Genomic DNA, 27,691 nt, shown 5'->3' with positions numbered 1-27,691 from the left:
GACCTTGTTGTTTATCCATCCTATATATAATAGTTTGCACCTGCTAATCCCAAATTCCCAATCCATCCCTCCCCCATCCCATTCCCCCTTGGCAACCACAAGTCTGTTCTCCGTATCTGTGAGTCTGTTTTTGTTTCGTTGATATGTTGATTTGTGTTAGATTCCACATATAAGTGATATCATCAACGTATCTTTTGGGTGGAACACAATTCAAACCTTCATAACCATCTTTTCTTTACCATGGCATTGAGGTGCATGAAAGAGGGTAATTGCTTACCTGACCATGAGTCACTGTGTTTTGTACCTTGCTGATCTCTGCCGAGGGATGGCTGTTCTGAGCTGCTCCTGGAACTGAGTGCTCAAGTACAGCTTTTCCTATTCTTGTTCTAATAGTACCAGGGCTGAAGTGTGATACTGGTGTAACCCATCCCCCATTCTCTTCTGCTTGGTTAAGACTGAACTAATTTCTAATTTGCAGTTCAATTTCTCAATCCCATCTCCATCATCAGGGACTGGGGGCAGCCAGGGGAGCCGACTTCTGGCTTTCCTTTTCCCTGAACATGATGAGCCATTGAGATTACATTACTGTTGCTTCTCGTAGGTAAGGAGAATGCGTAAAGCAGCCTCTTTCAGCTTTCTTTACGTCTAACCCCTTTAATTCTACAAAGTCATGAGGAAGGTAAGGTAGGAGAAGAAAATAATAAAAGACTCTGATATCTGCTTTCTTTTTCTACCTGTCTTCCAAAAATTTCCCACAATCCCATGGACTGAACGGGGTGGGCCTTTTCCACTATGTATCAAATGGGCCTTCTACCTTAGGACAATACACCTTGTTGCCAGATCATGGAAGAAGGCTTATGCCCTTTTCATTTTGGAAGGAACCCTATGATTTGAGTCCTCCTGACATGGGTTTAATATAGGAGATTTAAGATGTCTTTGAATTGGGAATAACCAAATAGATTGGTTTAACACTCTTCCCCCCCCAAATCGTCTTATGTGCTTATAGCTTGAATTGCAGTGTATACATTCAGAGAACAGGGGTTGGAATGAGACTTTCTGGGTTCAAATACCAGTTCTACCACTTACTGTTGAAATTGGGAAAGTTACTTAATCTCAACAAGTCTCTTTTTCCTGGTCTTGAAAATAAGAATAATAACAATACGTCCCCTGAGGGTTATTGTGAAGATGAAAAGAAGTAATAAAGAGTTCCAGAAGCACCTGAAACATAGTACTTTCCCAGTAAACATTGGCTGATATTACTAGTAGCATTCATTTGGCATTACCCGCTTGGCCATTTTGCTATGCCTTTTACTTTTTTTATTTCCAGCTCATTATAGTCCTCTGTATAAGGCATTTTATCTGATAAGACATTGCCTTTCACACAACAGTTTATATCCTCAGTTTTAACCCAGACACATTCCACTCTTGGATCACAAATTGCTGATATGTCCATGGAAGGTTGCAGCTCCTCAGCACGTGGTAGAGGTTTTATTCAGAACCACCGATCCAGTGTTGGATCACTCCATGCCCAAGCTTAACCGTTAACTTTCTAAGCTAAAGAGGAAAGGTTGGCCTCTTCAATGCTAAAACAGACATAACATAATTTACTTAAGTGTTTTTTGTTTTATTTTGAAGTAGTGCTTTTCTTTGTGTTCTGAATATATAGAAAAGATGACATTGGAGGACCATTTTCATCTTTCTGTGTGATGTATGTATCAATTTAAAATAAATATAGTAGAAAGTTTTATGAAACAAATCTTCTTCCTGGTGGAAAGAAGATACTTTGATGTCTGATTTCTAATTCACATTTTTATATGGAAACCCCCCGAAGATTTATTGATCTTGAGAATAAAAGCTCAACTGAGAGAGAAAGTTCTATAAGGACAGGAGGCAGCCATAGCGACATTTATATTTAACTTATTACTTTTTACAAAGGCCTTTTACTTTATTAGTACCATTATGTGGGACTCTACCTCGCAGATATTCCTGCAGCATATTTTGAAGAGTAATAGAACCTAGTTTGTGAGAACTCTTTATCTACCTTTGTGCTCTTAAATGCTTATTGAAATGTAGCCAAGACTACTAGTTTTCTTACTGGAAATTATAGGGTTTGGAAATTATTGAAGTGAGAATTTGTGAGGTTCTGCTCTATTTAACCCAAGTTTTCCCTACTACAGCTTAAAAGCCATTAGTTCTTGTTCTGTCCTTTTGACTAATGAGAATAATTGATTCCTGTCTTTGTTTTACATTATTCATTTATATATTTTTGTCCATTAAGCTTTCCCTTTTAAAGTAGTGTTTTCAAGAAATGCCACATAGATGACTTGTGAGTAGAGGTTCCTGGTTATACTAATATGAAAAGGTGAGTAACCTCATTTCTGGGTCATTAAGCCAATTGGTGGATTTGGAATTAGACAGACAGATCTTTTCCGTCTCTAACTATAGCATGTCTATCAGATTGGAGTAAAATGCTTTGCTTAATGCTTTTCATTTCCCTGTTTACCCACTAATTACTTGAGTCTGTTCTTTATAGAATTTTAGAGCAGTAAGTATCATTTGAAACCATGAAGTTCGATTTCATCATTTCATAGATGGCCCAGGATGGTTACGTTCTTTCCAGGCCCAGGTTTTCTCATATACCTGTAACACCATCTTACCCATCAGGTCTTAGCTGAAAGCTTAAATGTTAAACGTCACCACTTTAAAGAGACCTTCCCTGACTCTCCTGAGAAGGCTTTTTCCTTCCTTCCCCTGTCACTGTACCTCCTTGATTTTCTTCCCAGTACTTACTATATGAGTCATGATATGTTGTGTACTTACTTATTTTCTGCCTTTTCTGCTGTACTCTTAAGATTCATGAAAGCAAGGTTGGTGATACCACCAGGAATTGCAAGGTGCCCAGTGCCCAGCAAGGTGCCTGATGCTGTGTAGGTACTTGATACGAGAGCTGGACCAGAACTTTATCTTCTCTCTTCTCTTCTTTAGTTACACACACACACACACACCCCTGATATAAACCAGCAATACTGTTTACATAAACTCTTGGTCATGTGACAGCTATTGGGCTTTTGCAAATATGGTGGCATACTTACGCCACGCAGGAGTTCTTACATTAGTGTTAAGTGCAAGGGACTGATACGATTATGCAGAAATCCTTAGCTGTAGCATCTGGAAAGTGCGGTGTTCATGATTTTTCTGCCAAAAGGGAGTGTAGATTCTGAAAGTGGGAAATGCAGGGTAGGCTAAAAACCCAACTTTTGAAACAGTGTGTAGACATGCTAAAGTACTAAGTTGAAGCCAATGATTTTGGAAATTGTTGCCATAAGAAACTACGTTGAACCATAGCCTGCAATTGTAGTGCAATTTAGGGTCATCTGTAGAGTTTCTGAAAACCACTGATGCCTTGCTATACCCCTGGATCCATTGGAATAGACACTCCAGTGGTGGGTCCTGAGAGTGCATATGTTTAAAAATTGCCACTCGTCATTCTGTTGTGTATCCGAGTTCAGAACAAAATACAGGATGCACTTTGGGCTTGGGTAACCCAGTTTGTGTTCAGTGTGTTGAGTGTGTCTTTCCAATAATCGATAAGCCAGTAACTACAGTGAATGCAATATTACTCATGACACTGAAGTTTCTTAACTGAAGATATTTCGTAGGTAATTATTGATGGTGTTACTTTAGGCTGCAGTCTATATAACTGCTTATAGAACAGTTCTGAAAATGGTTCTGACATTTTAAATGTGGTCCATCTACATGGTAACTTTGTTGCAGCGATTCCTTTTCCTGGAAATAGGCCAGTTGTGCCTTCATGTAGATTTGTAGCCTCTCTCTGCCCACTCACCATATGGATTCCTTCTTCTGTTTTAAGTCAGAGTTCAGGGCTTGTCTCCTTCAGAAAGCTTTCTATAAACAGCTCCTCTATCCTCCTGTAGCCATACGGTTGGTCCAACTGATCCTTGTTCACCTTTGTAAACCACTATGTCTTAGGCAGTACTCCTGTGAGTTGCCTGTTGGTTACAATGTCACCTTAATAGCCGTTCAGCAACTTTTAAACATGGATTGCAAGGATGCAAAGACCTGATGACTGTCCAGTAAATATTTGTTGACTAAATGAGTAGCCAGGCCTGTTCCTTCCACGCAAGCATTCTTACGAGCGCAAGTTTAAAGAAAAAGTACGGGGAGGTCGTTGGCAGTTTGCTCCTTGAAATAAAAATGAAATAGAGTTTTTCTTTTTCTTGTGGCTGATTTCCTTTAACAGGTCTCTTCACCAACTGGCTAGTGTCCAACTTTGTCAGAGCTGAAACATCAGACAGCTAGAAAAGAGGTTCTCAGTTGATAAATATTTGATTTACAAGGTATTGAGAGGTTTAAAGAAATGGAAGGGAGTTTGCCGAATGGGAGTCGTGTTTAATACGGTGAGGAAGATCCCCAATAAGCAGGTCTGTTTTTCCTTCCAGCGGCCAGTGGGTACCTAACTTTATCACCCTGGTTGCACTACAGATTGTTCTGGGTTGAGCGGACGACTAAACAAAACGAGGAAGACTGGTACGCTCTGGTTCCACAACATAAATACAGCTGAAGGGAATATTCTTAGATTTTTCTTTTCTTCTTTGCTATAACCTGTGATAAATATTGTATGTCTCAGCAGCATAGGGAAAAAAATGATTGATCCTTTCTCAGTGATATAGATACGTGGCTGTGTATGTTATATGCAGAATGAATGATTGAGAGAGAATGGGAGAGAGGGGCGAAGAGAGAAATGCAAGGCACTATGTAGAGAATTGCCAATAGCAATCTATCAAAGGCATGTCAGGAGTGCTCAAACAGATAGTGAATTTTATCTCTAATTCAATCATTTGCTGCTTTTCTATTGTCAAAGTTTTCTTTTCTTTCTAAATTTTACTTCTCACTACCCCCACCCCACCTCCAAGTTTCAAAGAAATAGGAACCTTTTGGAAAAAAAAATAAACTGATTGAATGAAATGCTTAAGAGAATAATGTGCTGCCTTTTATATATGCTGTGAATCTTACATGCAAAGATAATTCTACACATCTGGCACTGCATTTTAAGAGCATTGCACTTTAAATAGCTTTTTTCCCCATCAGATTTAGCGCAGACCATTCATTCTCAATGGGGATAATATTGCCCCCAAAGGAACAAAACTTGGTTTGGCCAGGGTGGGACGGGGGAAAGATTATTGGATATCATTATAGTTTATGACCCTCCAAAGGGCTATAGTACGTAAATAGATATACAGTATTTCTGTCATTTGTCTTAATCTCACCTTTACTGAAATTTTTTCTTTGCTGAATGTATTAATTTGGAAGATCTTTAACCAGGTAATTTTATAAGACCTGTGCTTTGTTGGAAACTTGGTGTCAAGACTAACAGCTGAACAAAAAAGAGTTTGAGTCGGTTAGCAGGTGTAAATCCAAATTCTTCATCAATTACTTAGGTACGTTCGTCTTCTCAAACTGTTGGAGAGAGTAAGTGTATGGGTGGGAGAGGTTTACTGCAATTTCCGGGACAGAGTGCGAACCTTTGATCATGAATACTATATACCTCTTGAAGGGTTGGTAGCTAATATACTTGGGTCTGTTTATTCAAGCAGTGGAGATCGGTTTACGAGTTTTCGCCAGGACGTTTCAGATTTCTTCCCCCACACCTCCGTCTCCCCACAGTGTGAACATGATGTGGTACTTCATTATAACTCTCATAGTTGTCTGCACTGACCCTCCAGCAATTCATCAGTTATAGTTCACGTTTTCCTACCTGCCATTTGGTTCCCACAGAGGTTTCCATTTATGTATTTCTGCTCTGGCAATCCATGAGTCCCTGTATTCACCTATCTGTCTTTCCAGTCATGGGGGCAGTGGTTTGCCCTCTGTCCTCTCTAATGGATCCAAGAGGAGTTGTTGATTTTTCAGGTTGTGTAGCTTTTTACCTTTTGTTAGGATGGAGTGGTGACTTCCAAGCTCCTTACTAGAGGGACTGGAAACAGGAAGTCAGTGAAGCCTTGTAAAGGGTCTTCTTTTGTTCACTCTTGTTACGTGTCTTTATCCTGTCTTCGCGTCTTAATTGTATATTCCAAAAGGGTAGAGATCACGTAGAACTATAAAGCAAGAGAAAGGGAATTTCAACAAGCGAAAATTCACTCGTTCCTTCATTCATTTATTCACCATTCACCAAATATATGTATATATTTTTTGTGCACATATCACATGGCAAGCACTGTGTTGAAATTTGGGAGTTACAAATATGAATTAATCATCAATTAATCATGTTTTTAGAGAACTTAAGTCCAGTAACAGGAATAACACATTTCCCATGCCTTACAATTTCCTCAAAAAAACCCCAATTTTTAATGGCTGCATTTTGTATGAATATACTATCATTTATTCAATTATTCTCTTATCATCGGACTTTTAAATTTCTTGTTATAAACAATACTGTAAGATTTTAATGCTCTTTTTTTATGTTGCTCTCCAGCAAATTTTTACCAGTCTGCATTCCTGGTAGTCATGTGTGACTGTGACTATCTCACTGTACCCTCACTGGCATTGAGTATTATTATTGTGAAGAGCTTAATTATTTAATAAAAAAGATTTTAAAATGTATACTTAGAGCCCAGTCTGATTGCAGCCGTTTCTGCTTTTCAAAGGAGGTGGCATAATTCAAAAAAATGAGAAAACAAATATCTCAACCATTCCATTCTTTTCAGAGAATCTTGTGGACTGGACAGAAGGTCAAGGCAGGAACTTTCAAAGTCTTGTCGGTTCAGTTTTTCTGTGCAGAGGGTGGGACACAGAAGAGAGATTTATTATTCAGGGGAAAATATCAGTGTCTCAGAATGCCTGAGCCAAGTAGTGGGTGAAAAACTGCAGGAAAAAAATGAGGGATGTTGAGTTTTGATATGTAGGTAGGAGATTCAGGGCAGAGGTGGGGGCATGGGCGGGGCTGAGTCCCGGGACAGGTATTCAGAAAACAGAGGAGGCGGGGCAGCCCTTAAAATAAGTAGGGCTTGGAGAAATCCGACTCCTAACCTTTCTGTCACCATAAGCCTTTGGTAAATCTGTTCTTTGTATGAAAATTAAGGAAAGGGGATATGGTCTATGTTTGTGGCACATTGTTTACAAAAAAAGGACAGCATTATGAAATAACAAGATGCTCCATCCACGTGCGCAACTCATTCAGCCAAAGTGAAATAAGACGTGAAAAGAATTATAAGTGATTCTGAAGAATTCCAAAGGCATTAGGAAGGATTTAGGCTTTCCCCTGTGAAGACTAAATTGGGTTATATGTCATTGATGTTTAAAGTTGGATGTTTTAAATTAGTTATGAGACTGAACATTTTTTCATATGGGTTTTAATTTTTTTTTGGCTGTTCAATTTTTCGTCTGTGAATTGACTGCTCAGATCCAATGCCACTGGCATTCACAACTTACATAAAAATATTGTAACTGGGCTATATGGGAATAAGACAAAGCAAACTTCTCTCAGGCTTGACGTGGATGGGCTTTATAGTGATAAATAATATTTGTCAATATACTGGCTGGATATTCTTCCTAGAGGATGAGGGCTAACAAATGTCGATACCATTATGGGCCTCCAACAATTATTTGTTGCGTGTCTAAGAATGCTAGTTTTTTTTTAAATTAATTAATTAATTAATTTATTTTTGCTGTGTTGGGTCTTCGTTTCTGTGCGAGGGCTTTCTCTAGTTGTGGCAAGCGGGGGCCACTCTTCATCGCGGTGCGCGGGCCTCTCACTATCGCGACCTCTCTTGTTGCGGAGCACAGGCTCCAGACGCGCAGGCTCAGTAATTGTGGCTCACAGGCCTAGTTGCTCCGTGGCATATGGGATCCTCCCAGACCAGGGCTCGAACCCGTGTCCCCTGCATTGGCAGACAGATTCTCAACCACTGCGCCACCAGGGAAGTCCTAAGAATGCTAGTTTGACTCTGCTGAATGCCTGTTGCTAGAGGAAGGCTAGGAATATCTCACTCATATTCCAACAGCAACAAGAATTTCCTTCTCTACCACTTCCCCTCAAAACATTGTCTCTTAATTTCAAAATGGTCATGAGGGTTCAGAGATAAAATGAACATTTTCTCAGCAGGCTGAGTTATAATGTGCATTTTTCTAGACAACAGGAGTGGAGGAAAAAACACTGCCAGTGCATTAAGACAATGCTTGGGACCGGGTTTAATGGCATACTAAAGTTTGGAGCCTGGGTTATGGAGACCATCAGACTCTACCCAGGAACACCCAATTTTGGAGCTAAATGCCAGACTACTTGGTTGATCTCTTTTTTCCTTGCTAATGAGGTGTTCAGTTTTCAGTAAAGTATACTTGACAAAAAATGAAATCCAAAGGTGAGTTTGTTTTGCTTCTGATTTGAACACTATCAGAATGTCCATAAAAAAAAAGTCAATCTCAAAAGGGCTTATCATCACAAGAGCAATATTTTAAAAGTGAAAAACTTCAAAAGCAGGATGGGATTCTGTTTGTTTTCCTGCTGGGATAGATAGTATCTCCCAGGATCTTCCTTTGGGAATCCTTGTCAGAGGATGAAAAGAACAAGGTTTATGTAGGCAGCTCCAGCTCCTATTCCCTTTGGGGGGGTGGGGGGAAGAAACAAAAACAAACAAATAAACCAAAAAAAAAAATTACCTCTTCCAGTAGTTTGCCATGTGGATATAGTAAAATTTTACTTGATCTGCTGTTAATTGATCATTGTAAAAAGAAAATAGATTTCTTTTTTAATTTTTTTTTTTTCCAGTACGCGAGCCTCTCACTGTTGTGGCCTATCCCGTTGCGGAGCACAGGCTCCGGATGCGCAGGCTCAGCGGCCATGGCTCACGGGCCCAGCCGCTCCGCGTCATGTGGCATCTTCCCGGACCGGGGCACGAACCCGCATCCCCTGCATTGGCAGGCAGACTCTCAACCACCGCGCCACCAGGGAAGCCCTAGATTTATTTTTAAAACTTATTTAATCAACACGTTTTGTTAATTTTCTGCCTGAATGGGAGGAGGCTGAAGGAGAAAAATATTGAGATCAAAATCCCTTTGGGCCCAGATCATTGATAAATTGATTATGATGCTAATCAAACCCCCAAGCTGGAGAGCAGGAAACCTGGGGACAAGTTTATTAGGTTCACTTAAGTAAACCTAGGTCTTGGAATTGCAGTGGCATTGCTTATAGCTCTAACTTATTCTAAGGAGCAGAACAGAACTGGCAACCTGATTCAACTTGTCTTGCTGTCTCTAAGGAAATCCTGATCTTGTACTCCCTGGGTTTGCGAGAGCAGAACAAATCTTGCCTCTAGTAGATGGAGACAGAGTCAAAAGTGCCAATTGCACCTGAAATGGACTTACTTCATCAACTTAACCCTAAAGAAACTGAAATGTAGATTCAGAGTTCATGGGTAACCCTGATACAGACCTGGCTGTGGGAATGATGTGGGGGTTTTGTCTCTCCACAGATTATTTGCAGACTGTGGTCTGGAATTTTCTTCTTACAGGCGTCTGAACTCCCACCGTCTTCTCTGTATTAGACTCTTTGATTTACAAATGACAGAAAACCTAATTCAAATTGGCTTAAGCAGAAACAAAAGAAGACTGTATTGGCTTGGGAAGGGCAATGTGTCAGGCCAGATCTAACTTCAGATTGCCTCGATCCAGGGGCTAAAATGATGCCACCAGAACCAATTCAGCCATCATCTCTTCATTCTGCCTTCTTTAGTGGCTTCATTCCCAGTTCTGTGTGGAAGCAAGTGGGAAACTTGGAGCTCCAACCCAGCATCCTTCAAGTTCACATCTCATGGAGAAATAGAACTCCATTCACTAGATAGTCCAGATGCAAGCTGGAACTGACTCCCATCAGCCCCGAGGTCATAAGCTCACCCCCAAATGAATCACTGTGGCCAGGAGGATGGAATTTTCTTCTCGTGCAGTCGGAGTCACGTACCCATTGCTGGGGTAGGGTGCTGGTGTCAACTATGGCAGAATTTTGTATTAGGAGAGTGGAGAAAGGAGGTTAAGCAAAGGAAATGGAGGATGCGTTGATACCCCCAAAGCCTCTGCTGCATGGCCAAAAGACCACAAAGTCCAGTACATGGTTCTGCATGCTTACCGATGAGATCGCAAAGCCCAGCTCTCTCCGAAGACTGACACAGATTTAATTGGAATAGGAATTAGCACAGTAAGCTTTTCGTCGAAAGACCCAGTGTCCCATGCCTCATGAAGCCACTGCAAGACAGTCACCTTTTCTTGCCAGCCCCTTGGAAAATAGAAATTTCACCTCTAAGAAATAGACTGCTGATCTCGAAAGAAGTGAACATATGAAACGCTGTCATTTCTTGTCATACACTTTTCTTTTTTGTTTAAAAAAAAAAGCATGAAAGTTGAGGGCCTGGTATCAGCTTACTGGGATGTTGTTTACTGGGGAGAGTTATCCAGGTTTCAGAGTCAGAGTTGGGTCTGAGGTAAATGTGATACTACCATAAAGATATTTTCAGACACAAGGAACACCATTAATCTGGTACCAGTATCAGTCAACAGTTGAAGTTTCTTAAGGCCTTTTCTTGGTCTTCTTTGTGTGATACACTTTATCTAAAGGAGATCATCCACTTCAAAAGCAGTCATATGTTGGTAGATACTACTCACATCTTTCACCAGATGAGATTCATTTCCTAGACCCAAACTATAATTCAATTCTTACTGGCATCTCAAACCCATTATATTTAGTATTGAACTCATTATCTCTAGTCTTGTTCTACTGACTGTGTTCCCTGTCTCAGTTTATCATATCATCATCATCAACCCAGTCATCCAAGCCATAAACTTCCCTTTGCCTATTGACTTCCTTGCATCTCTCAAACCATCTTTTATAGGATTCCCACTTGGGTATTTGCCTACATCCAAACAACATTTCATGTGTCTAAATTTCAAACCCACTATGTGTCAGGTCTGTTTTAGGTGTTGAGGATACCACAGTAAACAAAACAAAAGTTCTTCTCTTATAAAGACTATATTTTAGTGGGAAGAGAGAAACAATATCTGAAGAAATATAAATAAAATGGGGAAGGGGTAGAGGGAGAGCTGAGAGTAGTGAGTTGCTATTTTCTGTAGGGCAGTAGTGGAAAGTTTCCTTAATAAAATAGTATTTGACCAAAGAGAGTTTACAGAAGTGAAGGAGCCAGCAGTGCGGATATTGGGGTAAAATGAGATGAAGTTTATGGAATAGCAGAAAATACAGAGGTGAGAGTGTGTATGAAGAATAACAGGGGGTTTCTTGTAGCTGGAGTGGAGGGAGCAAGGGGCATAATGGGAGAAGGTGAGGCCAGAGGGGATGGCGGGGGTAGGGTGGGATCAATCGGGGAGGGCAGTGTAAGGTTTTGGCTTTTATGGAGTGAGATGAGAAGCCATTGGAGAGTTTCAGGTTAAAGAATGAGTTAATCTGACTGCCATCCTAAAAAGAATCATATTAAGACTAGGTGGAAAACAGACTATAATTTTAAAGTTGTTATGGACTGAGTGGTATCCCCCCAAATCCATATGCTGAAGCCCTAACCCCCAGTGTGAATGTGTTTGGAGATAAGGCCTTCAAGGAGGTAATTAAGATTGAATGAGGTCATAATATTGGGGTGCTAAGGACTAGTGTTCTTGTGAGAAGGGGAAAAGACACCAGATCTCTCTCTCTCCTCCGACAGGGGCACAGGGGAAAGGCTATATGAGGAAACAGCAAGAAGGCAGCCATCAACAAACTGAAAAGAGAGGCCTCACCAGAAGTCAGCCCCGATGCCACCTTGATCTTGGACCTCTAGCATATAGAACCGTAAGAAAATGTATTTCTGTGATTTAAGCCACCCAGTGTGTGGTATTCTGTTATGGTAGCCCTAGCAGGTTGATACAAGGGTAACATCTGCTATTATAACAAAGGGAAGAAGTGGCAGACATGTCAGATGTTGCTGATGTTTCAGTGAAGTTGGAATTGACAATGATTGGCAATTGGGAAAACCCTGGTGACCCTGATATGGCTGTTTCATTGGATCGGAGTGAGCTGAAGAGAGAATGGGAAAAGGGGAAGTAAAGACCAAACATGGACACATTTTAGAAGAATTGGAATATAAAAAGGAATAGTGAAATGGAGTAGTAACTTGAGGGTGACTGTGGGAACATGAGAGGGGTCCTTTAAGATGAGAGATCCTAAAACAGGTTTTACGTTGATAGGAACAATCTAGTAGAGAAAGAAAAAAATGTCATGATCTGTAAGAGGGAGGGAGAATTGTTGAGTGGCCCTAGGAGGTGAGATCTGTGTTCAAGTGTGGACCTTGGTCTTAAATAGGAACACAGACAGTTCGTTCACTGTACCAGGAAAAGGTAGGGTAAATGGGTACTGATGCAAGTCAGTCAATAGACATTGACAGTAGAAGAATGTGGGCGCTCTTTTCTGATGGCTTCAACATTATCAACAACACAGGAAGCAGGGTCATCAGCTGTGAGCAAGGACCAGGAGAAAGGTATGGAGGGTTGAGGAGAGATGAGAAGGTGTGAAAGAGTCTTCTAGAAGATGCGAGGAGGGGCGTGAATACAGTCAGCAAATGTAGAATTGTTGCTTGACCTCCACGATTATGGGTTTAGAGTGAGATAGAAGAACTAAGGGCTTTTCTTCAGCCTTGTTCAACTTTGAGGCTGTAGGTGCAGAGGAGACAGAGTTGGTTTAACCAGCACTGGGATTTTGCAGGGTCTGTCAGTCAGGCTACAGTCAGAAGACAAGAACCACATCAGGAACTGGAACAGGGAACATTTAATGTAAACAATACCTAGGCAAACCAGGGCTAACTGTTAAAGGGGTAAGGATAACTCTAAGGTACGCAGAGGTCGCCACTGCAGAGAGTGGCTTCCAGGTCTCAGGCTGAAGGAAACGTGAACACAGAAGGAATCTGGAAACCTGGAGGAGGGCCACACAGGACTGAGGTTCAGGTCTCTGAGGAGAGAGCATGGCTGCCGTAGGAGCTGTGTGCTGAAGAGTGATGCTGACCAGTGAACGGTGCCATTATGCTGGGTGCTGCTGGGATGTCCACGAGCCAATCGGCTTGTGTCACGAAGTAAACACGACACCAGAAGTGCCTTCTTCCTCCTCCAGGCTCTCAGGCTCCCTCCAGGGCCCTCTATTGGCAGGGCCTGTCTTGGAGCAGCAGGTAAAGAAGAAATGAAGTCTGCAGAACCCAGCTCCCACATCATAGAGCAGGGCAGCCAAGGGTGGGTTTGGACGGAAAGGCAGGAACAGTAACTGGCACAACCAGGTGAGCCCAAGGGAAAGGGAGAGAGGGCAAGAAAGTGGAGGCTGTTAGCCAGGGAGGGATTATAATAATGAATCATGGAATCTTACCAGAGAAAGCAGGGAGGAGAGGAAAAAGGAGGTGAGGGGCAGTAGAAAGAAGTAGGATTCGGGGTCACCATGTACTGCAGTCCATGTGAATGACAGTCTCTAGAAGTATGCAGAGCATGACCTGCTCCACTGTTTGCCAAGGCCCTGGAAGGCACCACGGGACTCAGTGGGACCAAAGAGAGATTGGAGGAAGCTTCTAGGCACGAGCAAATCTGGTCTTGCTCTGCCACTTTCCAACATCTTCATAAAGCCCTGCTAGACTGATCCAGTTGAAGAAAGTCAGCCGATAAACTAATTTCTAAGATCTTTCCATTTACTCTAAGGAACATGGAGAAGGTCAATGTCCACCCACACTGTTATTAAACATGGCAAAACTCAGGACTCTTTCAGTGCGTTTCTCCTTTATTTTCTAAGCCAAGAAAGACAAAACCAAGAGCTTTAGTTCCAGTAATTGTATAGCCAAGCAATGAAGTATTAGATATGTTTTCCAAACCACTTGAAGAATCTCATCTTCCCCTGCATCTTCATTTCCTCCACGTCTCCCTGTACCCGCCCTCTTTAGAATCACTGACCTAAACATATAGTTGTCTAATAGGGGAATTTCAGCTATCTCCTAGAAGCCACCCAGGAAGAAATCTCAGGCTCGAAGCGTTTTACCCCTAAAAATCATAGTAGTAACTGACGGCTGACTCTGCCTGCGGTAACTATAACCTGTCAGAGTTCACAGGTGCTTGCTTATCGCAAGGATGCGTGAATCACACCAGTCTCACATTTCTTAGGAAGGGCCCACCCTCCAACAATATATATATATATTTTTACATATTTCTTGGAGTATAATTGCTTTACAATGGTGTATTAGTTTCTGCTTTATAACAAAGTGAATCAGTTGTACATATGTTCCCATATCTCTTCCCTCTTGCATCTCCCTCCCTCCCACCCTCCCTATCCCACCCCTCCAGGCGGTCACAAAGCACCGAGCTGATCTCCCTGTGCTATGCGGCTGCTTCCCACTATCCAGCAATATTTTGACAAAAGGACAGCTTTCAGGAAGGTATAGGATCTTATTTAAGTGAAAAAATAAGTCATAATAATAATAGTCATTTTTCACCCTAGGACCATAAACGAGGCTGAAATGAATGAATCTGCAGAGTCAGAAACACTGCTGATGGCGCTAGGTCAAGTTTGGTTTGGAGCTGTTTATTGACTCAGCATTAGCAGACCCCAGACTCATGTGGGGCAACAAGTGATGTGGTCTTAATTTCTTTATCTGCCTTTTTTTTTCAAAAAACCCTACTCATCCAGATCTCTTAAGGGGAAGCTGCGTCCCTTTTTTTTTTCTTAGCAGCACCACATGGCATGCAGGATCCTAGTTCCCCGACCAGGGATTGAACCCGTGTCCCCTGTAGTGGAAGTTCAGAGTCTTAACCACTGGACCGCCAGGGAAGGCCCTTGCTGCCTCTTTTTAATCTACCTATGCAATGTGAAATTCAGAGCGTATTACACCACCGTCCAATAAAGGTGGGCTTTTAAAGGAGAACTGGAGAGTGATATACAGGGTTTCCTAATCACTACACCTAATTGCAAAGAGGGGTGAAGAATTTTTCATGAGGATCTGAACTATAATGAAGTACAAATAATCAACTATGAACTTTCTGTTATTTTAGCAGTGTGTTCTGAGGCTACCACAATTTTCCCAGCAGGACATAGATTACTGTTTGTGGTAAATCAAATGAGTATGAAAAAAACGGCACACAACCAAGTGGGAAATCAGGGAGGTAAGACTCCAAGAAAGTAGTTCTAAGAATTCCTGAGTCAGGAAGAGGTAGGAGACATTTTAGAGGCTAAATGGAGAAGAATTAAATAAAAAGAAAAACCCAAATAAACATGAAATGGAGGAAAGGGCAGGTGGAGAGGCAGGACTGAAAGGCAGGTATAGGGATCATATCTCTAACCAGCTGGGGAGATCAATCAAAAGCAATCATTTTCCAACCTAGACTTCATTAGAAAAGTCTTCACTCCATGGGGACAAATTCAGCTTCTAATTTTTTTTTACCCACAGCAGTTGATTACTGGATGGGCAAGGTACACGCAGGGTAGGATTTCTTATTGTGTGGGAGTAAAGATTCTAGAAGGAAGGCTGTTCATTGGGGGGTGAATATGGAAAGTGGAAAAGTGTTCTTGCCCTTCTAAGGTCAGGGGGTTCATTCATTTTTCTTTAATTTCACATTTCTTTGGCATTTCCTAGGTGTTCGGCAAAAACACTTTTTCACATTTGTGAGTCAGACCAATAACTTCGCTCCTTTCATGGTACTTATATTTTGGCTAAAGAGAAAGACAATATACATGTAAGTAATCAAGATAATAGCAGGCAATTATATCCCCTGTGAAGAAATTACAGCAGAATGGTGGGATAGAGTATCCATTTTCTTGCATAGAATGAATTATTAGACACTTTTATCTTTCCTCCCTCCCTCTCTCCTGCTGTTCTTTTCTTCCTCCTTTTCATTCTTCACACATTTTATTAAGCCTGTATTATGTGTCAGGTGTATCTGGTTCATATTTTTATATTCCCTAACCCTCACCCGAGATAGTGTTTCGCACCTAATAGGCACTCTGAAAGTTGTTTGAAAGATTTAGTTATTCACAGACTTTGATTTTAGTAAATGAAGGACATAAGGTGTCAAAAGACAGAAAAGACAAAAATTAAGCATAATTAACACAGAAACAGGTTAAAATTAGATGACAGTGAGCCTTATTGGCACAAATAATGACTATATCAATATGGCATTTGAAATAGCAGGACGGCATCATTTATCTCACTTTTGTGTCTCATCTGTCTTATGAATTCGGAGAAGGCAAGGCATTTTGCCAAATTTAGAAGCAATTCAAATTGTACGTATTAAGAGTTTCTACGGAAACCTGTGTATGTCTGTATTTGATTGCTTGCAAGATAAAAATTTCCTAGTTAAAAGAAAATCAGTTCTTAAAACAATGAGAACGGGAGGGAGGGAGAGAGACAGAGAGACAGTGACAGAGAGACAGAGAGAGCAAGAAACCCAATGTGCACAGTTAATTGTAAATAATCAGAATCAGATGGTCTGACCTCTTCTTAAGAGGCAGAAGGGAAAACAAAGGGAAAACAGTGATGGGCAGAATGCATTTTGGAGGTCGTTGCCTTTCATCACAGAGCCTTCGTGTGTTGGGTGACTAACAAGTTGAGGCCGATTTCCCCTGGTAAAGTAGCTTTGGATGACACAAGCCAAACATTTTTCCTCTTAATTCTCCTGGTAATAGCAATTTATATTTTTCAAGCAGTGTGAGAATCGAGGAAGGCACACGAATGCAGATGCCAGACCTTTCTTCCCACCTCATATGTAAATGTTATAATAGGATTTATCTGACTTAGCAGTACAGTAGAGTGAAGGCACCCAGAATTCATTTTGATTTCTACTCCCGCTCACAAAGGCTCCATAGGCTTGTAGAAAAGATCAGCATTAAGCAGAAAAAGTCACAGCCCCACTAACACTTTCAGGAAGTGTGGGTTTACCGTAACATACAAACCAATCCGAAATCTAAGTCAGAAAGTTATGGGTGTCTAAGGGTGGAAGACGTAGGCAGATAGATGTTGCAATTGGTATTATGTTGCATTTCAACATTTTTGCATAAATTCCCTCAACCTAAGGCATATAAACACATATTCATGAAAGAACCCACATGACTATTTTCAGGAGATTACATAAAATATTTATGTCCCTCTGTCCTCCTAACCAATTACTTTCCCTAAGGAAAAAATATAAAAAGTATGAAATGTGATTTAAAAATTTACCTTGTAACAAGTAACTGGCAATTAACTCATTCACATCCACATTTCTTTGTTCTCAGTTACAGCTGGGATGTATTGTAAAATAACTATCACTTTTGAACTTCTCAAACTGGGATCCACCATATCAATGGTGGCAGGCAACTCAAAACACAATGTAGATTTTGTATCAATCAGAATGTCAAATGATCTCATTAGAGTTTCAGGTCTATTTGTGGGTGAATTTCAACTACTCCGCGTTTCCTGCGTGAAAGTTTAGCAAAGATTAAGTCATTTACCATAGACAGTTGGCAGAAGTAGCTGAGTAGAAGCTTTGATGAAATGTGTCAATCATTTTCCAGCAACTCTGCCTTTGACAGTCGGCTACCGGGAGTAACCGCTGTCACTAAGCTACACCAATGTGGCTGGAGTTCTTCTGACCTAATATTTCTTCTCTACATTTTTGCCTTTAACTTGTTTGTGAACGCTTTACTTCTACGATTGTTTCTACTCTTAAAATTAACTTTCTGACGATCATACCCTGGAATTCTTTTTCGAAAAAAAAATTGGGGGGGAATAATAAATTGAAGGGATGAGCTTTAGAAGTTGTATGAGGAAACAGCACATAGATAGTACATAATTAAAGAGTGAATGTACCTACTATCCCATTTATATAATATTTTGTTCCCAGTTTTACTTAAGATTAACTACCTACTCTTACTTAGCTTAATTCTCAGAGTCAAATATTGTTTCTGGTCTTGTCCCTCTCATAAGTCTGAAGTAAATCCAGTGTCTGGTGGTGCTGGTATACAGCATAAACGCTACACATCTGCTTGTGACATAACTATGTAAAGCCAAACAATCTTGGCCTTCCAAGGGTCTCAGTAACAGATCACTGCAGGAATTATTCCAACTATTTCAGAATCTGAGCTTCCGAAATACTGCACTTCTCTTTCTCTGAGGAATTGGTAGTGATCAGATACTAATAAAATTTGCAGTCTCTGAACATGAACACAAATATCACATAAAATGATAAGCAAATTTAACACATAGAAAAATGAATTTGAAGCAATGACCATCTGTTATTACACAGTGATTTTACCCAATCTTTACATATTTTTCTTAAACTAAAAGAAGCTACTTTAAATTTATCTTATATAAAAAATAGCACCAGGTTCATGACTTGCGTTTGAAAGTGTCTCATGGAATTCTTAGCCACACAGCAGTATTTTTAGTTAATAACTCAGTAATAACTGAATAGACTGACCTTTTATAATGAAATGTATTAGCCTGGGCATTATTACCATAAACCGGAAGCAGAGGACCTTCTAATTCAAAACTATCCTCTCAAATTAGCTTAGGTGTGTTTTAAAATTTGAATATTCATTTTAGGATTTTACATGTTGATTTAAGGCATTTGTGAAAAGGCATGTATTAAGGAAAATGAACCAAACAGTAGAAGCATTGTTAAATATTTTCTAAATATAAAGGAACATAATTTGGGTTTAATTTTTAAAGGAGAATATTTTACTTAAAAAAATTGACAGTTTTGTTGTGAGATCTTGAAAACCTTTAGTAGGTGAATTATCAAGTGGCATTGATTTGAGGGGGAAAAAGACATGTCAACAGATAATTACAATAAAGTGTGATAAGTGCTATTAGGAGGATTTGTGCCAGGTCCTCTGAGAGGGCTCCTCCCCTTCCATATGGGAATTTTGGCAGTGACAGAATCAGGGTGTGGGTGAATTTGCAGAAGTGATGGCAATCAGGTCAGAGGATTAAAGAACGCTTGAAGTAGGGACTTAAAACAGTCTTTCTTCTGATGTTATATTGACTTTGAAGGAAATAATGTTAAATAGGATAAAAAAAAGACATTATTACAATTATCTAAGAACTCACTCTGGCATTCTAATTGAAATTAAAATTCCACCTAAAATTGAATACAGTGATAATGCTTAAAATTTATTCAGCACTTTATGCTTTATAGAGTAATTTCTCATTGTGTTAGCATTTGCTTAAAAAGTAATATAATTTTTAATATATTCATTCATATACCATTCATTCATTCAATATATATGCTCTGTGCCAGATACTGTGTCAGGAGTTGATAATTCCGGGAAGAGTAAGACATTGGTCCTGTGTTGTTTACAGGACTGTATGCCACCTAGACTGTGAACATCTTTTTTTTTTTTTAACATCTTTATTGGAGTATAATTGCTTTACAATGGCGTGTTAGTTTCTGCTGTATAACAAATTCAATCAGCTATACATATACATATATCCCCATATGGCCTCCTTCTTGTATCTCCCTCCCACCCTCCCTGTCTCACCCCTCTAGGTGGTCACAAAGCACCGAGCTGATGGATCTCCCTGTGCTATGCGGCTGCCTCCCACTAGCTGTTTTACATTTGGTGGTGTATATATGTCCATGCCACTCTCTCACTACGTCCCAGCTTACCCTTCCCCCTTCCCATGTCCTCAAGTCCATTCTCTACATCTGTGTATTTATTCCTGTCCTGCCCCTAAGTTCTTCAGAATCATTTTTTTTTTTTTTAGATTCCATATATATGTGTTAGCATACGGTATTTGTTTTTCTCTTTCTGACTTACTTCACTCTGTATGACAGACTCTAGGTCCATCCACCTCACTACAAATACTCAATTTCATTTCTTATTATGGCTGAGTAATACTCCATTGTATACATGTACCACATCTTCTCTATCCATTCATCTGTCGATGGACACTTAGGTGGCTTCCATGTCCTGGCTATTGTAAATAGAGCTGCAATGAACATTGTGGTACATGACTCTTTTTGATTTATGGTTTTCTCAGGGTATATGCCCAGTAGTGGGATTGCTGGGTCGTATGGTAGCTCTATCTTTAGTTTTTTAAGGAACCTCCATACTGTTCTCCAGAGTGGCTGTATCAATTTACATTCCCACCAACAGTGCAAGAGGGTTCCCTTTTCTCCACACCCTCTCCAGCATTTACTGTTTGTAGATTTTTTGAGGATGGCCATTCTGACAGGTGTGAGGCGATACCTCATTGTAGTTTTAATTTGCATTTCTTTAATGATTAGTGATGTTGAACATCCTTTCATGTGTTTGTTGGCAATCTGTGTATCTTCTTTGGAGAAATGTCTGTTTAGGTCTTCTGCCCACTTTTGGATTGTGTTGTTTGTTTTTTTTGATATTGAGCTGCATGAGCTGCTTGTAAATTTTGGAGATTAATCCTTTGTCTTTTGCTTCAAATGTAAATATTTTCTCCCATTCTGAGGGTTGTCTTTTCGTCTGGTTTATGGTTTCCTTTGCTGTGCAAAAGCTTCTAAGTTTCATTAGGTCCCATTTGTTTATTTTTGTTTTTTTTTTTCCATTTGACTAGGAGGTGGGTCAAAAAGGATCTTGCTGTGATTTGTGTCATAGAGTGTTCTGCCTATGTTTTCCTCTAAGAGTTTTACAGTGTCTGGCCTTATACTTAGGTCTTTAATCCATTGTGAGTTTGTTTTTGTGTATGGTGTTAGGGAGTGTTCTAATTTCATTCTTTTCCATGTAGCTGTCCAGTTTTTCCAGCACCACTTATTGAAGAGGCTGTCTTTTCTCCATTGTATATTCTTGCCTCCTTTATCAAAAATAAGGTGACCGTATGTGCGTGGGTATATCTCTGGGCTTTCTATCCTGTTCCATTGATCTATCTTTCTGTTTTTGTGCCAGTACCATACTGTCTTGATTACTGTAGCTTTGTAGTATAGTCTGAAGTCAAGGAGCCTGATTCCTCCAGCTCCGTTTTTTTTTCTCGAGATTGCTTTGGCTATTCAGGGTCTTTTGTGTTTCCATACAAATTGTGAAACTTTCTGTTCTAGTTCTGTGAAAAATGCCAGTGGTACTTTGATAGGGATTGCACTGAATCTGTAGATGGCTTTGGGTAGTATAGTCATTTTCCCAGTGTTCATTCTTCCAATCCAAGAACATAGTATATCTCTCCATCTGTTTGTATCATCTTTAATTCCTTCATCAGTGTCTTATAGTTTTCTGCATACAGGTCTTTTGTCTCCTTAGGTAGGTTTATTCCTAGGTATTTTATTCTTTTTGTTGCCATGGTAAATGGGAGTGTTTCCTTAATTTCTCTTTCAGATTTTTCATCATTAGTGTATAGGAATGCAAGAGATTTCTGTGCATTAATTTTGTATCCTGCTACTTTACCAAATTCATTGATTAGTCCTAGTAGTTTTCTGGTAGCATCTTTAGGATTCTCTATGTCTGTGTCATGTCATCTGCAAACAGTGACAGCTTTACTTCTTCTTTTTCGATTTGAATTCCTTTTATTTCATTTTCTTCTCTGATTGCTGTGGCTAAAACTTCCAAATCTATGTTGAGTAATAGTGGTGAGAGTGGACAACCTTGTCTTGTTCCTGATCTTAGTGGAAATGGTTTCAGTTTTTCACCATCGAGCACGATGTTGGCTGCGGGTTTGTCATATATGGCCTTTATTATGTTGATGTAAGTTCCCTCTATGCCTACATTCTGGAGAGTTTTTATCGTAAATGGGTGTTGAATTTTGTCAAAAGCTTTTTCTGCATCTATTGAGATGATCATATGGTTTTTCTCCTTTAATTTGTTCATATGGTTTATCACATTGATTGATTTGTGTACATTGAAGAATCCTTGCATTCCTGGGATAAACCCCACTTGATCATGGTGTATGATCCATTTAATGTGCTGTGGGTTTCTATTTGCTAGTATTTTGTTGAGGATTTTTGCATCTATGTTCATCAGTGATATTGGCCTGTAGTTTTCTTTCTTTGTGACATCTTTGTCTGGTTTTGGTATCAGGGTGATGGTGGCCTCGTAGAATGAGTTTGGGAGTGTTCCTCCCTCTGCTATATTTTGGAAGAGTTTGAGAAGGATAAGTGCTAGCTCTTCTCTAAATGTTTGATAGAGTTCACCTTTGAAGCCATGTGGTCCTTGGGCTTTTGTTTGTTGGAATTTTTTTTTTTTTTTTCTTTGCGGTATGCAGGCCTCTCACTGTTGTGGCCTCTCCCGTTACGGAGCACAGGCTCCGGACCCACAGGCTCAACGGCCATGGCTCATGGGCCCCGCTGCTCCGCAGCATGTTGGATCTTCCCAGACCGGAGCATGAACTCGTGTCCCCTGCATCGGCAGGCAGACTCTCAACCACTGTGCCACCAGGGAAGCACTGTTGGAAGATTTTTAATCACATAGACTATGAACATCTTTGAGGGCTAAGGTATTTGTAGCATTTAGGTACTCGTGAAATGTTCATTGAATGAATAAATCAGTGCATGTTTTGATCAATGTGGCAAATGATAAACTTATTGGTGCTGGAGTTAGAAGACCTGATTTTAAGTTTCAGCTTGGATATACTAGTATGATATTGGAAAGTTCATTTAGCCTTTTTCAGTCTCAGTTTCCCAATGTCGTGTAGAATCATCTCTCTCTTATAAGGTTTTCATGAGGATGGATGTGAAAGTGCTTTCTAATCTAAAATGCTGTGCTATTTAGATGTTAGTCATCACTGCAGATAAGATTCCAGTATTCTACATTATAGAGCAACATGTAAAGGGAAGTGATTCTATCAGAAGTAAAGCAATGTAGCCTTTCCAGAATGGATAAATCAAGCGTGCTGGTCATGGCAGGATGCCAGGTACCCTGGGGGAAATACATCAACTATTAGAATCAGAGGTCAAGACAGAAGGCTGTATAGGTGAGCAGACTAAAGGGCACTGGAAGTGTGACTTGTAGGTAGCGCAGATCTTAAAGAGCTGTAACTGAAGGTACAGTGTTCTAAGTCTGACTAGCAACAAGGCAAGCTTGCTTCAAGGGCAGTGAATGGTTCCAGCTGTCATCACACAGACATCTGGATTTTGGTTTTGGTATTCTGACAATATTTGGAACTGCACTGAATGGGAGCTAAGGAACTGGATGGGTTTATAGATAAAAGGGTATCATGGATGTTGATAAAAACATGTGAAGACAAAATTAATTGAACTGAGGGGGGGTTCATAGGCTGGATGACAGGGATCATAATTATGATACTATTACTACCACCACTACCACCAATATGTTGACAGTTTACCAAGCATTCTACCTTATTTCTATTAACAATCATAAAAAGCTTGCAAAGCACTTATTCTCGTTTTATTTTACAGATACAAGCATACATTCATAGAAGCATATACATGCTGATAAGTGACTTACAAGCATCAGGTGCCACATTGTAAGCAAATTGACTCAGCTCTTACAAATCCAGGTCCCCTGCTAATTCATGTGAGATGCCTGCTTCTTTATGTCAGGACACCAGGATGTCAGGGTGCAGTACAGCTTGGACTGAGGGAACAGCATTTGCTACAGGATGCCTTGAATTATTTTTTACATCTATATGTTTTCTCCCTTATGAAGTGGAAGCTTCTTTTTTTAATTAATTTTATTGGAGGATAGTTGATTTACAATGTTTTATTAGTTTCAGGTGTACAGCACAGCGATTCAGTTATGCATATACATACATTCATTCTTTTTCAGATTCTTTTCCCATATAGGTTATTACAGAATATTGGGTAGAGTTTCCTGTGCTATACATTAGGTCCTTCTTGATTATCTACTTTATAGTAGTGTGTGTATGTTAATCCTGAGTTCCTAATTTATCCCTCCCCACCATGTTTCCCCTTTGGTAACCATAGGTTTGTTTTTTGATGTCTGTGAGTCTGTTTCTGTCTTGTAAATACGTTCATTTATATCCTTTTTAAAAAATTAGATTCCACATGTGAGTGATATCGTATGATATTTGTCTTTCTCTGTCTGACTTACTTCACTTAATATGATAATCTCTAGGTCCGCCCTTGTTGCTGCAAATGCCGTTATTTCATTCTTTTTTATGGCTATATTCCGTTGTATATATTCCATTGTATGTATGTACCACATCTTCTTTATCCATTCCTCTGTCAATGGACATTTATGTTGCTTCCATGTCTTGGCTGAAGTGGAAACTTCTTTAGAGCAGTAAACATGATCTTATTGTCCTTTTTCAAAGGGCAGTATGAGTACCTAGTAGATTGGATAAATTGATTTTAGCAATTATTTATCTTATAATAATAAGCTATTCCATTCAAATAGTTAGCCATTCTTTCCATCTCTAACACAAATATACCAGTTTCACTACTGAGCCCATTTCTTTTCCATTGGGCTAGATCTCTCTAATATATCCCACAACCAGCACATCATGGCAAGCCTCATCAGGCAGGGAAGTTCCTAAGCATGGCTCCTTGATGACTTCTTTGTCCATGACCATGATCCTCTCTACTATAAACATAGCACATGGCACACCTAATCTGCAATGCATCATCCCTTTTTTTTCCTGCTTGCTTCTCCATTCTTCAAAATTAATATTTCAAAATTAAATATTCAGCTTAGTAAAGGAAGGAGAGACAAAAGGGAAAACATAATAAGTTGAAGTAGAATGAATGAAGAAAAACAAATTAAAGAAACGTCAGACTTTAAAACATTACTTGTATTCAAAATTAATTTGCATGTCTACGTATTCATAGAATGGAAGCTTAGGTGAGACCAGAATATGAAAGAGACACCCATTTTTATTGTTTATGAAGCTGCTTCTGGTAGTGTAGGATCTGTCTGGCTCTCATTGCATACCAGATTCTTTCTTACCTGGCCAGATCTTTTTAGAAACCAGCTAGCAAGGGCTTCACAGGGTGGCCAGCTGGAATTGACAGAGCTGGGACCGATGGCTGCAAAAAACCCTTACTCGGCAGTCCTCAACCAGCAGGCTATAACAGAAACATCTTGGGAGCTTTTCTGGCTATCCAGGCCCATTCATCCTCTTGCCAATGAGATATCAGAATGTCTCATGGAGCATGTAAAAGTTGAAAAATCTTCTGGTTGATTGGACTCCCTCTGCCTATCGTTGGTCTGAGGATTGCTGGCTAGGGGTTAATTTTTGAATTCAGTCACTTCTGGATTCAAGTCTTGGCCACTTGCCAGCTCTGGATAAACTACATACACTCTGATCATCTTATTCTCTCATTTGGAAAATGCTATTAGTAACTCCTGAAATACTTAGACAAAATAGGCTAAAATATGTGCAAGACCTGTACAGTGAAATTTTTTTTTAAAAAAGACTGATAAGAGAAATTTAAAAAGACCTAATTAATCAGAAAGTTATATCATATTCATAGATTGGAAGATTTAATATAGTTAAGAGTAATTCTTCACAAATTGATAAACATCAACATATATTCCATACAGAATCAATCTAAAGCCAATAAAAATCTTAGTGTGAGTGTGATTTATAGATAAAATGATGAGCTGATCCCAAAATTTCCAAGGAGATGCAAAGGAGCTGGACTAGACAAAAACAATTTTGGGGCTTCCCTGGTGGCGCAGTGGTTGAGAGTCCGCCTGCCGATGCAGGGGACGCGGGTTCGTGCCCCGGTCCGGGAGGATCCCACATGCTGCGGAGAGGCTAGGCCCATGAGCCATGGCCGCTGGGCCTGCACGTCCGGAGCCTGTGCTCTGCAATGGGAAAGGCCACAACAGTGAGAGGCCCGCATACCACAAAAAAAAAAAAAGAAAAAAAACAATTTGGAAAAGAGAAAAGATGTCGATGATGGAAAAGATGGAAAACTTACACTATCTGATTTCAAGACCTACTATAAAATCATAGTAGTAAATACAATATGATATTGGCATAATGATAGACATAGAGATCAGTGGAATGGAAGAGTGTTCAATTGATTTTTCACAAAGGTGCCAGGATAATTCATTGAGGAATTGAATTTTTAAATTAATTTTTTTTAAATCAGCTATATGTATGGAAAAAAAAGAATCTCTACTCCTACTTCACAATATACATTAAAATAAACTGGAGATGGATCATAGATCTAAAGACAAGTAATGAAAATATAAAACATATAGAAGAAAACATAGAAAAAACTTTTTAACATTGGGGTAGACAAAGATTCCTTAGGGCACAAAAAGCATACAAGAAAATAGTTGATACATTAGACTGCATCAAATTAAAAGCTTCTGCTCTTCCAAAGACACCACTGAGTAAATGAAAAGGAAAGTAAAAAACTGAGGAAAACACTTGCAATATCTAACAAAGAACTGGAATCCAGAATGGATCAATTACTCCTACAATTCACTAAGAGGCAAACAACCCTCCGAAATGAGCAAGAGATTTGAACATATACTTTTAGCCGCATCGGGCGGTGTGTGGGATCTTAATTCCCCAACCAGGGATCAAACCCACGCCCCCTGCAGTGGAAGGGCAGAGTCTTAACCACTGGACCGCCAGGGAAGTCCCTGAACATATACTTTTAAAAAGAAGATGTATAATGTCCAGTAAACACATGAAAAGATGCTGAACAGTATTAGTTGTTAGGGAAATTCAAGTTAAAACCAAAACCAATACAACTTCACACCCACTAGAATGGTTAAAATGAAAAAGACTGACAATACTTAGTGTTGGTGAAGAAGTGGATCAATGGAAAAAAAAAACCCCTCATGTTTTGCTTGAGGGCATATAAAGTAGTACAATCACTTTGGGAAACAGTTTGACAGTTCCTTATAAAATTAAATACACTCTCATACCTAACAATTCTACTCCTAAGTATACATCCAAGAGAAATTAAAACGTAATGTCCACAGTAAGGTATGTATACAAATGCTCATAGCAGCTTTTTAAATAACAGCCCCAAACTGGAAGCAACTCAGATATCTATCCACTGGTGAATGGATAAGTAAATTGTGTTTTAGCCATAAAATGGGATATTACTCAGCAATAAAACTGAATGAATTGATATAGCAACACTGGTGAATCTCAAAGTATAATGCTGGGAAAAAGAAATGAGACACAAAAAAGTATACACTGTATCATTCCATTTAAGTGAAATTTTAAAACAGGTAAAAAGAATGCATTGTGACAAATCAGATCCGTGGTTGCCTGGATGAGGAAAGAGAGTGCTTGACCCAAAAGGGATTAAAGAGAACAGTTTGAAATGTTCTGTATTTTGGTTTACATGGTGGTCACATCATATATTCATCTAACAAAACTCATCAAACTGTATGCTTAAAATGAATTCATAGTATTGTTTAAAATTGTACCTCAATATAACTGACTTTGAAAAAATCCTGTCACCTGTAATTCCTGTGAGGAAAATAACTTATACACACATATGCACACAATATATACATACACGTGCTATTTTATATATATATATATATATATATATATATATATATATATATATATAGTACTTAGCAAGTGTCTTGCATATAGTAACAAAAAGAATAAATAAATTGTATATTTAATCTACTCTTACTGTTGTCATCAGGAGACTCTGAGTCTTATTGAAAATCAGAGCAATGGTAGAAATATAAGGGAGTGTGGACTCATCAGTTAAATGTCGGTCAGACTGTCTGAAATTTTAGAGGGACTTACATGCCATCTTTTAAAAATACAAA

General features: G+C 39.5%; 1 protein-coding gene across 10 annotated transcripts in view; it reads left to right on the top strand.

Moving 5' to 3' along the window:
* Window positions 1-27,691, top strand: part of DERA (deoxyribose-phosphate aldolase) — a 358,282-nt gene that overhangs the window by 203,324 nt on the left and 127,267 nt on the right. For 7 of the 10 annotated variants that reach the window (XR_013830501.1, XR_013830502.1, XR_013830503.1 and 4 more), the window contains one exon: window positions 11,718-11,842. The exons of 2 other annotated variants lie outside the window; for them this stretch is intronic. The gene's annotated coding sequence lies outside the window, so the exon portion shown is untranslated. Of the gene's footprint in view, window positions 1-11,717; window positions 11,843-14,358; window positions 14,451-15,063; window positions 15,103-27,691 lie in introns of those variants that run through there. One more of the 10 variants, XR_013830510.1, reaches the window with a different exon arrangement.

Source organism: Stenella coeruleoalba (genome assembly GCF_951394435.1).
Source record: "Stenella coeruleoalba genome assembly, chromosome: 11".
Taxonomy (NCBI): Eukaryota; Metazoa; Chordata; class Mammalia; order Artiodactyla; family Delphinidae; genus Stenella; species Stenella coeruleoalba.
Note: the sequence above shows the minus strand (reverse complement) of the source record. Positions and strands in the feature narration are given on the sequence as shown.